Source organism: Acinonyx jubatus, chromosome B2, assembly GCF_027475565.1.
Source record: "Acinonyx jubatus isolate Ajub_Pintada_27869175 chromosome B2, VMU_Ajub_asm_v1.0, whole genome shotgun sequence".
Classification (NCBI taxonomy): Eukaryota; Metazoa; Chordata; class Mammalia; order Carnivora; family Felidae; genus Acinonyx; species Acinonyx jubatus.
Window position 1 is genome coordinate 93,287,818 of NC_069385.1, and position 10,156 is coordinate 93,297,973.

Consider the following 10,156-nt stretch of genomic DNA (forward strand, 5'->3'; position numbering starts at 1 on the left):
CCCTCTGAGTCAGTAGGCAGATTTGTTTCCTGATCAGAATAATAAAGATAATGTCTCTCTTTGCAGGGATGGATGGACAGGTTTATCAGTAGTTCCTTGAATAGACGGGGGTTTTTCTAAGCTCAAGTCTCCTTACTATGACACAAACCCATTGCGTGTGCAGTGTCTACCTGGGCCTATCTCTGCATGGCTGCCATGGAATTTGGGGTGCAAGAGCAACCAAAGTGAACATGGAGCTCATGCAGTCTTCTGTGCCACGTGTACTAAACTGTACAGATCCATTTGGTCTCATTGCCTCCCTACTGGATGAATCTAAGGAAGTTTGGCAAATTGACCTAGCAGTCGCAGTTGTGGCAGCTGTTCAGGATCTGCTTGGTGGCTGGACAGGTAGGACTTTCACCCTTATCTTAGAATCTTGACCAGGAGTACCTTACCTGAAAGATAAGTTCCCACTCTTTCCCGTGATTTTCACTTTGTATGAGAGCCCTTAGTCATGTGATAGACTTTAGTAACAGCCTTCCTGATGACATTTGAGTTAATGTGCTCCCTATGTACAACTGTGTTCAAAACAAAACTATTGCTGTTAATATTTCTTTTCCTGCTATCCTATGAAGCATCCCTCCCCCACCCCCATCTATCCACAAAAGTACTAAAAGACTGGCATTCCCTAGTCATCCCAGGTGTCTGGGATCAGTAAATCCTTGGAAGGGCAATAAACCACACCCATTATAATTCAACTTAAGGACCCCTATTACTACCTTCACAAAAATACCCTCTCAGACCTGAAGCTAGACAGGGACTATAGCCCATAATCACCAAGTTTTAAAACATGGGCTTCTTGTTCCCACAACTCCACTCTACAGCACTCCCATCCCAGCAGTTAAGAAAAAGGACAACAGCTATCACCTAGTACAAGACCAATGAGCTGTTAATGAGGCTGTTATACCTCTACACCCAACTGTACCGAATCCATATGTCATACTGAGTACCATATCTCCAAAGAGCCTCTGCTTTATGGTCCTGGACCTTGAAGATACTTTCTTCTGCATTCCATTGGCTCAACAATCCCAATTTCTGTTTGTGTTCTGTTTATATTCGACAGTTCCCAACAGCTTACCTGGACAGTACTCCCACAGGGATTCAGAATAACCTCCATCTGTTTGGCCAAGCACTCTCTAAGGATTTGCAAAACTTACTAATTGAGGGGGGGGGGACTATCCTCCAATACGTGGGCAATTTGCTCATTTGCTCCCCTACTCAAGAGTTGGCCATTCCTTAAAATCTTCTATGGAAACTAGGCAAGGCCCTTTATAACTCCACTCATTTAGGATGAGATGCCTTACAAACTCACATTTCCAGAACATTCAAAAGTAAAAGGCTTTCTCAAGTGGTTCAACAAATAACCCTCTCTTGCCCCACCTGCACATATATCAACCCCCAGGGCATCTGTTGGCCTCAATTAATCCAACCAATACCGAGGCATGGATCCTACCCTGGGAAAGACTGGCAGATGGATTTTACTCAGAGGACACCCTGAGGAGGATACAAATACCTCCTTGAGCTTGTTGACACCCTTACAGGATGGATAGAGGCATACCCCACAGGGACTGAAAGGGCAATTGCAATAGTCAACAAACTTCTATATGAAGTCATCTCCCAATTTGGCCTTCCAAACTCACTTCAGACTGACAATGGACCCCCCCACCCCCCACCCTTGGTGGCCACTATAGTTCAAACTGTCCCCTAAGCACTGGATGTCAAATACCACCTCCATTGTGCTTGGAGGCCACAGTCCTCCAGGAAGGTGGAAAGGGCCAACTGATACCTAAAAGGTACTTAAAAAACTCACATAAGAAACATCATTAAATTGGAAAAAAGCCTTGCCAATTGCCCTTCTCCGTAGTTATGCTGCTCCTAAGGAAGCCCTGGGTTTAAATCCTTTCGAGGTCCCCCATGGGTGACCCCTCCTAACTACAGACTTCTTGCTAGATTTAGAGACTCTAAGAATACAAACTCACATTATCTCTCTATCCAAATTTCAACGGGCTTTAAAGAAATACGGCCTAACGGTTTCCACTACCAAACAGGAGTCACCTCGTCTATGTGAACCTGATGACCAGGTTCTAATCAAAGTCTGGAAAGACAGCTCCCCTAAGTCCTAACTAGAACGGACTTGGAAAGTGTCTTTCCTGATTCTTTTGTCTCCTTCTACAGCCATCTAGGTACCAGATATCCCTGGCTGGATCCATCACTCCAGAGTCAAACCCTGGAATCAACCCCAGCAGACATCACAGATGCCTACTCCTGTGAACCCCTCAAAAGCCTAAAGTTACTCTTCAGAAATATCCCTCATTACAGATAGGTCTCCCATCTTTTTCTGAAACATTCCATTAGGAATAAGGCTTGCTATAGCCATTTTTTTCCTTTTTTACAACTCAGTTGTCTCCTTCCTCCACTATGGAATCATTTCTCCTACAAACCCTTCACTTCCCTCTGTGTCTTAAAAAATTTTAATACCAGGTAACACCTATCTTCCTGGGTAATCTGTTTGTAACTACTTACAATTACACCCTTACTCCCTTTATTCCCCTTGTTCTAGGGACTCTTTTAATGGTACTTCTTGGACTACAACTAATCAATATGTTGGTATCCTTTGGCTTCTCCTGGTTACAGGCCATCAATTTCCAATTGATCCTCAGCGAAGGATATCAACCTTTAGATACCTACAACTTTTTCCCTTTTGGAAGTCCCTTGAATGGATACTGGCAACCGCCACCCTCCTTGATAGTCATCAAATGATGGACTCCCAGAATCTTCACAACGCCCCCTAACACCTTGAAGAAGCCAGAGCGGTCTCGATTTGGCGTCCAATCACTTGAAGAGGGAATGTTAGGCAGTTAATTAGTCATGAGGGAGGAAGGATAAAGCAGAAGCTGGCCACACCCTCAAAGCCCCAGCCCCCCCCGCCCCCCCCCCCCCCGGACCCAGCCCCCTGCCCCACCCCACCCAGGGTTAACAGTCACACGTTCAGAGCCACCTCTAAGGGCTAACAGAACAAGAAAGGCCTAGCCATAGAAAGGCTCTGGCTCAAAAGCCACAAGGGGACTTGGAAGAGTTGAGCATGTGCACAAAAGGTGCAAGTTGCCTTTAAGGTCACAGCAAAAGCTCATTGAAAACTCGTAAATATACCATACATAAATCCATACAATTGTAACAGAATGCATCACGTAGGCGCATGCGCAGGAGCCAAAGTGTTATAATCACCAGCTGTTAATCAAAAATGTCAATCAAATCTAAATTTGCATGCATAGAAAGCAAGCTTAAAAGGACGCAGCTAGAACTTCTGGGTATCATTGCTACTCTTGCCCTGGCAGTGGCCTGCTTTCTCTCTTGGAAGTGTTCTATACTTTTCTGTTCGGTAAATTCTCTCTCTCCATTCTGGTCTCGGGTCTCCAATTCTTTGGTCCATCTGGGACAAAAACCAAACGACCCTGTAATAAAAAGTAAGTACTTTGGGTATGAGTTCTTGGTCACCTTCTAAAAACAATGTTCCTGAAGTTTTATTATACATAAGAATCTTGAGAACTTATTACAAAAGCAGATTACTGGGTCCTATCCCTAGGGAATCACCTTCTATGGGTCTGGAGAGCCACACTGTCTGCTAATAATAAGACCCCAAGTGATTCTGATTTTGCCGAAGAAGGTTACATTTTAAGAAACAAGATTTTAAAATACCAATAGTATCTTTTTATAAGTAAAAAGAAGTGGATGAAATTCACAATTTCCTTCAAATCCTGAAGGCCTGATGGGCAAGGCAGATAAGGAGAAGCAGGGTGCTCACATACTCTTGTGCATTAACTTAGCACTTTACTTTTACTTTAGCTCTAACATACTGAAACCACTTCAGCATTTTTTTTGTAAGGAGCCTGCTATTTTTTTTTTTTTTCAACAATAATAGCAGGTATTACTGACACAACTGGTCCAAAAGTTATTCACCTTTGGCCAAGTCCTTCTACAGTATGATGTATTAGTAAATCATCCTTTAGTATATGCCTTGGTGTAGAATTCAGGTTTGCAGTACTAATCTGAAGCTAAATTAAGCCTGTCCATTTGCCAAATAACTGAAAGCAGTCCAGAAAGGCTCTCTAGTTCCTTTGAAATACTTAAAAAAAATTTTAAAAAATTTTTAATGTTTATTTTTTTTTGAGAGAGAGAGACAGAGTGCAAGTGGAGGAGGGGCAGAGAGAGAGGGAGACACAGAATCCGAAACAGTGTCCAGGCTCTGAGCTGTCAGCACAGAACCCAATGCAGGACTTGAACTCATGAACTGTGAGATCTTGACATGAGCCAAAGTCAGATGCTTAACAGACTGAGCCACCCAGGCCCCCCTAAAAACTTTTTTTAAATGTTAATTTATTTTTTAGAGAGAGACAGTGTGAGCAGGGAGGGGCAGAGAGGGAGATGCAGAATCTGAGGCAGCCTCCTGGCTCTGAGCTGTCAGCACAGAGCCTGACACGGAACTTGAACCCATGAACCGTGAGATCATGACATGAGCTGAAGTCGCACTTAACCGACTGAGCCACCCAGGGGCCCTTTGGCTCTCTAGTTCCTTTATTTATATGCTGTCAATTAGCTTTCATATGTGGGCAGTCCTCTGGGATTTTCTATGTGGTTGATGCTCATTTATTTTAGGGTCGGTGTAAGGTATATGAATTAATTTAACATCTATTTTGTTATTTATCCTACTTGATTTGTAGAAACTTGGTTGTATGTTAAGGATTGCTTTGTTTCCTGTGCTCCTCCCAAGTTCATGTTGAAGCTGGAACCCCTAGTACCTCAGAATGTGACTGTATTTGGATATAAAGTCTTTCAAGGGGTAATTAAGTTAAAATGAGGTCATTAGGGTGGGCCCTCAGCCAATAGGACTGGTGCCCTTATAAGAAGAAATTTGGGCACAGACATATCAGAAGACCATGTGAAGACAGGGAGAAGACAGGCATCTACAAGCCAAGGAAAGGCCTCAGAAGAAATCCACACCATACACCCTTCTAGCCTTCAGAACTGTGAGCAAAGAAGTTTCTGTTGTTTAAGCCACCAGTCTGTGGTACTTTGTTGCAAAAGCCCTGGAAACTGAATACATTGTGTTTTCTTTAAAGGTCTCTCAGGGCAGGTCCCTCCTACATTAGAGTAAGTTTGCTTGCATTTCTTCTACCAGCAGGAGAGGGCATCTTCATGAAGTCAAACTTTAGACAATACTGAAGTTACATTAATGTTCTTGTTTTACTCTGGTCACTAAGTCTTTTTGGATAGTACCTAAGAATCCTAGCCTTAAACAACTAAATTGCTATATTGTCTCAGTGGGTATTTCCCTCAAATAATGGATCTAGGTGGCAGCCAGATTTGATTTACTTGCTCAATAAATATTTCCTGGCTGCCTACTCTGTGCCAAGAATTGTTGTATGTTATAGGTACTGGGATCCTAACAATTTGAATTAAACAAAGTTCAGGCTTGCATGTGGTGTGTGTGTGTGTGTGTGTGTGTGTGTGATGTGTAGATAATATATACTTAAATGTATAATATGTTAACTGGAAATAAAGCAGGGCAAGGGGAAAAGAAGTCTGGGGTTGTGTTTAGGGGCTAGGAATGGGGATATTTTACAAAGGATGGGCAGAAAAGCCTCTAGGAGGAGGTAAGGTTAAGGTGCACACAGAGTCTACATGAAGCGGGGGATGTGTGGATGCGGAGATGTGTCACCCAGATTCCCCTTCAAGGAAGGATTTCTACCTCCGTTGTTAGTGAGCTTTCACCAGACAGCCTTTAATATCAGAACTTTCAGGGATTGCTTCAGCTGCAAAAAGCCACTTTTTCAAGGGCACATCCTTCCTGTGGATGGCCCATGTTTAATGACTGATCAAGGTGTGGGGGTATAAAAGCCTCAAAATAAAAACCCAAACAAGACCTACCTGATGGGCTATTTTAGTTTCAGAGTCTCCCCCTGGGGCAGTTTAAGCCTACATAGCTTCCTTTCCCTCCTTTCCACAGTTGATTCCAAACATATTCCCTCCTAAGCACCCTGTGTGCAGAAGGCTGTTTCAGAGTAAGCTTCTTGGAGAACCCAGTCTGTTACATGGAGGCATCCATGTGGAAATCTGAGGAAGGACATTTCCCTGCAGAAGAAATAGTAAGTGCAAAGTTCACCAAACTATCACTCATATGGTAATGACATGGCTACATAAGGAAGGACAGAACAAATCTGCTTGGCTTTGTGAGGCCATCCCAGAGGGACCAAGATGGGACAGAGATGGCCAAGAAAGGTGTTAGGTAGCAAATGTCTTGCAGGGGGTAGTCAAAAACTTCCTAGGGAGGAGAAAGTAAAAAGGAGACAGAAATGGAGATGGTTTTGACTTTGAATTGATGTAAATCCAACAGGCAGGCTTCTTTGAGACTTCTGGGACTCTGAGGAAGACCAGAGTCCTCTGAGGACTCTGAGGAAGGAAATAGCTTTGTCTAGACTAGGACACTAATCAATCTGTTAGAGCTTCAGAAATGCTATAGTTATAGAGAGGTTATAGAAGTTAACCGTAGAAAACAAGCAACACTCCCTCAACCTCATCCCCCTGCCCGCAGAACAAAATAAAGCACAATGTCTTGAAACAAGCTCAAAGAGAAGATGGTTAAAGAACCAAATTTTCTTTACAAAGGGAAATAATTCCAATAGTGTCTTCTCTTTATTTACATAGGACACAGGGAAAAGGTTTGCATGAAAATTACACACAGTTTGAATTTTATATGACTAAACAAAATGAGCACTTTCAGTTTGGGATTATTTTTGGCTCTTTGTTCCTCAGACACTTCTTTCCTACTTGCCTTTCACAAACCCACCAGGATGGTGTAACACAACCTATTTAAGATTGATGATAGAAATTTAGGATTTTGTCAAATTAGAACAAGTCCTACGGTCCATGGGAGTATTAGGAAAAACAATAGATGAAGAGTTGAACTTTGTTACCAGAACATTTTCATCACCCAAAAAAGAAATGCTGACCCGTTAACAGTCATTCCCCATTGTCCCTCCCCCAGTCCCTGACAACCACTGATCTATTTTCTGTCACTATAGCTTTGCCTATTGCCTACTACATATTTTAAATCTCTTTTGGCTTAATACTCTGCTAACCTTTTAAAATCCTCTCTCTTTGCCCTAAATAGTCTTTTTAGTTTAATTTAAATGACTGTCTACTAAGCTGAAACTCTCCTAATTTAAGGTTTAGTGAAGAACCATACATTTGATTCCACAAATCCTTACAGTGAAAGATATACAAAGCTTCACGTTTTGTTTTTCCTCTTTTATTTTGATTTACCTTTAATAGAAATCCAATTCAAGGATACAGGATACGAAAAAAAGGGAAAAGAAAATGTGAGAAGCATATGGAGGAGGAGGAGGAAGAGGAGGAGGAGGAGGAAGGGATATGACAGTAACGTAGAAAAGAAATTATACTGAAGAAACTTAAGAAACAGCCGCTGACTGATTCTTAAAAAAAAAAAAAAAAAAAATCTTTTACCACCCCAAGACCAAAAACAAACAAAAAAGGATGAAAAAAGACAACCAGATCATACATGATGAAAAACATTTTTTGTTTCACAGTCTAGGTCAGGGGCCCCCAAGGCATATTTGAAAGGAAGTCTCCATTTCCATGTTAAGCTCTAATTCCTTTCAATAAGGCATCTGATTTGTGGTGTGGATTTTGAGTGCTTTATTAGCCACGAGGAAAGAAGATACAGCAGTTTCATCATTTGGGGGAAAATAAGAACATCCTTTTCCTCTTTTTAAGGTTTTGGAGATCAGAAACATCTTTTTACATAAGAACAAAAGACAAAGAATTTGATTAAAAGTGATACGATAAGCTTTTATTGTATAAAGGTAATTTGAGATGAACGAGGAACAGACTACATAACACCAAGTGTACTAGAACAACATGTAACAAAGACAAGTCTACTGCCTGTCTTTCCTGATTCCCAAGCTTAAGAAACTTCGGTTTGTATTATTTCTTCAAGGGAGATTAACTGAAATTCTATACATTAAATTTAACTCAAAAATAACATTCCTGTCACAAACTGTGGATGGGAAATGTTGCTTCTAAAAATTTTGGTATTTTAACACAGCAAATTGAATGTTGGAAACAAACAAAACATATCTAGAACATGTTTTCTGTATCTTCAGGCTTGACTAGTAGGAAGGGTTTCAATTAAAGGCCATGGCTTTAATGTAAAGGATATCCATTTCCAAATTTAAATGGGAATGGATAACATAAGAAAGGTAGAAAAAGCAATTATGGAAGATTTACAGAAGCATGATGGGAAGGCATTTATGGTGGATTAAAGATAGTGCCAAAGTCTTTGATTCTCCTTTCATAGAATGATGGGATTCATTGAGTCCAGACTAGTCTTAGTGATTTCCTTGACCAACAGAGTTCAGTGCCAATGACACTGAATGACTTTCAGGGTTCAGAAGTCAGAAGCCTTGTAGCTTCTTCCTTGGTCTGTTGGACTGTTTGCTCTTCACACCCTTCGGACTCTTCCTCTTCAGGTACTGACTCTTCAAAACCAGAGGCTATGTGGTGAGAAGACCCAACCACACTGAGAGACAGGATGGAGGTGCTTGAGTCGACAGCTACAACTGAACTCTCAGCGGATGGCCAGAGCAAACTGCTGGCTGTCTTGGACATCCTATCCAGCCGAACCTTCAAATAATTGTAGTCCAGCCAATATCTGGACCTCAACTGTATGAGGGTCTCTAAGGAGAACTACCCAACTGAGCCCTGCTTGAATTACTGACACCTCACATTGTAACCAATAAATGGTTGTTTTAAGCTGCTACATTTTGGGGTGATTTATTATGCCCTAAGATTTAACCAGAGCTGTCCTGGTTTTGTCAGACTGCTCTAGCGACTTCTGTCACATCGGCTTGATGATGAGCTTCTTGGGTTTCCAAGAATAGGAGAAACCGGGTTTGGAAACTTGCAACAGACAAATCATATAATTATGAGCTGGTACTATAACACCAAAGTGAACTTTTAATGATTTTGTTGTTAGGTGAAGTATCTCTCCTTAAGCCTCTATCTCTTATGTCTTCATTACATCTAACAGCATAAATAAGTAAGTAAGTAAATAAATAAATAAATCTACATAACAATGTCCATGATCTTCACTATGTTCTTTATCTGAATGATGCTAGCCAGAAGTAGTTAGTACTCTACCTGCTTGAACTTTGCTCCAGACCACCTGTTCTCTCCGTCCTGGGAAGGGCTGCTTTTGATTACAGCACTCCTTGGGCCTGCCAGGATTTCGGCAGCCCCAGCTCATAGTTGATTCCAGGGCAGACTGTTCTTAGCATGACCTGCTGGCATCCCAACACTGTGTGTGACTACATGCTGATCTGCCCAAGACATTTTTTGACTTTCTCCCAGGCCGCCTACACTGCCACTGCCTCTTCCTCCTCCTCCTTATTGCCTAATCAGTGCTTAAAGGATTTATTTCACTATCATTAGCCCAAATGTTAGAAATGTGTTGCTGCCATATCAACCAGCCTTTGTCTGTACTCTGTATCAAGTCTGAAATACTCTATACCAAGTTTGAAGCATATTTCAGTCCTTATTTCCATATGCTTCTTCACTTGTCTAGGACAGGAGATAAAATTCACCACCAACCTATTTGAAGCATCCAGTTGTATAAATGCCGCAGGTTTTGTTTCACCATTAAGTCACTGAGCTTTTCCAGGCATCTGAAAGTATACACATGTGACTTCTCCATGATTTGTAATCATTAGTAACCTGAAAAATACCACGTTGTTATGGTATCTTTAGATGAGAAGTATGGTGGGTCCATGGTGTTGATAGGAGGTAGTTGGGTGTCACTTCATTTTATAGATCAGTTGATTAATGAATTTAAAGATTTTATTTATTTATTTTGAAAGAGAGAGAGAGAGACACTGCAAGTGGGGGAGGGGCAGAGAGAGGGGAAGAATCCCAAGCAGGATCCACACTGTCAGTATAGAGCCCAACTCTGAGCAGAGCACAGAACTCAGGACTGTGAGATCATGACCTGAGATGAAATCAGGAGTTGGATGCTTAACTGACTGAACCACCCAGGTGCCTCTAG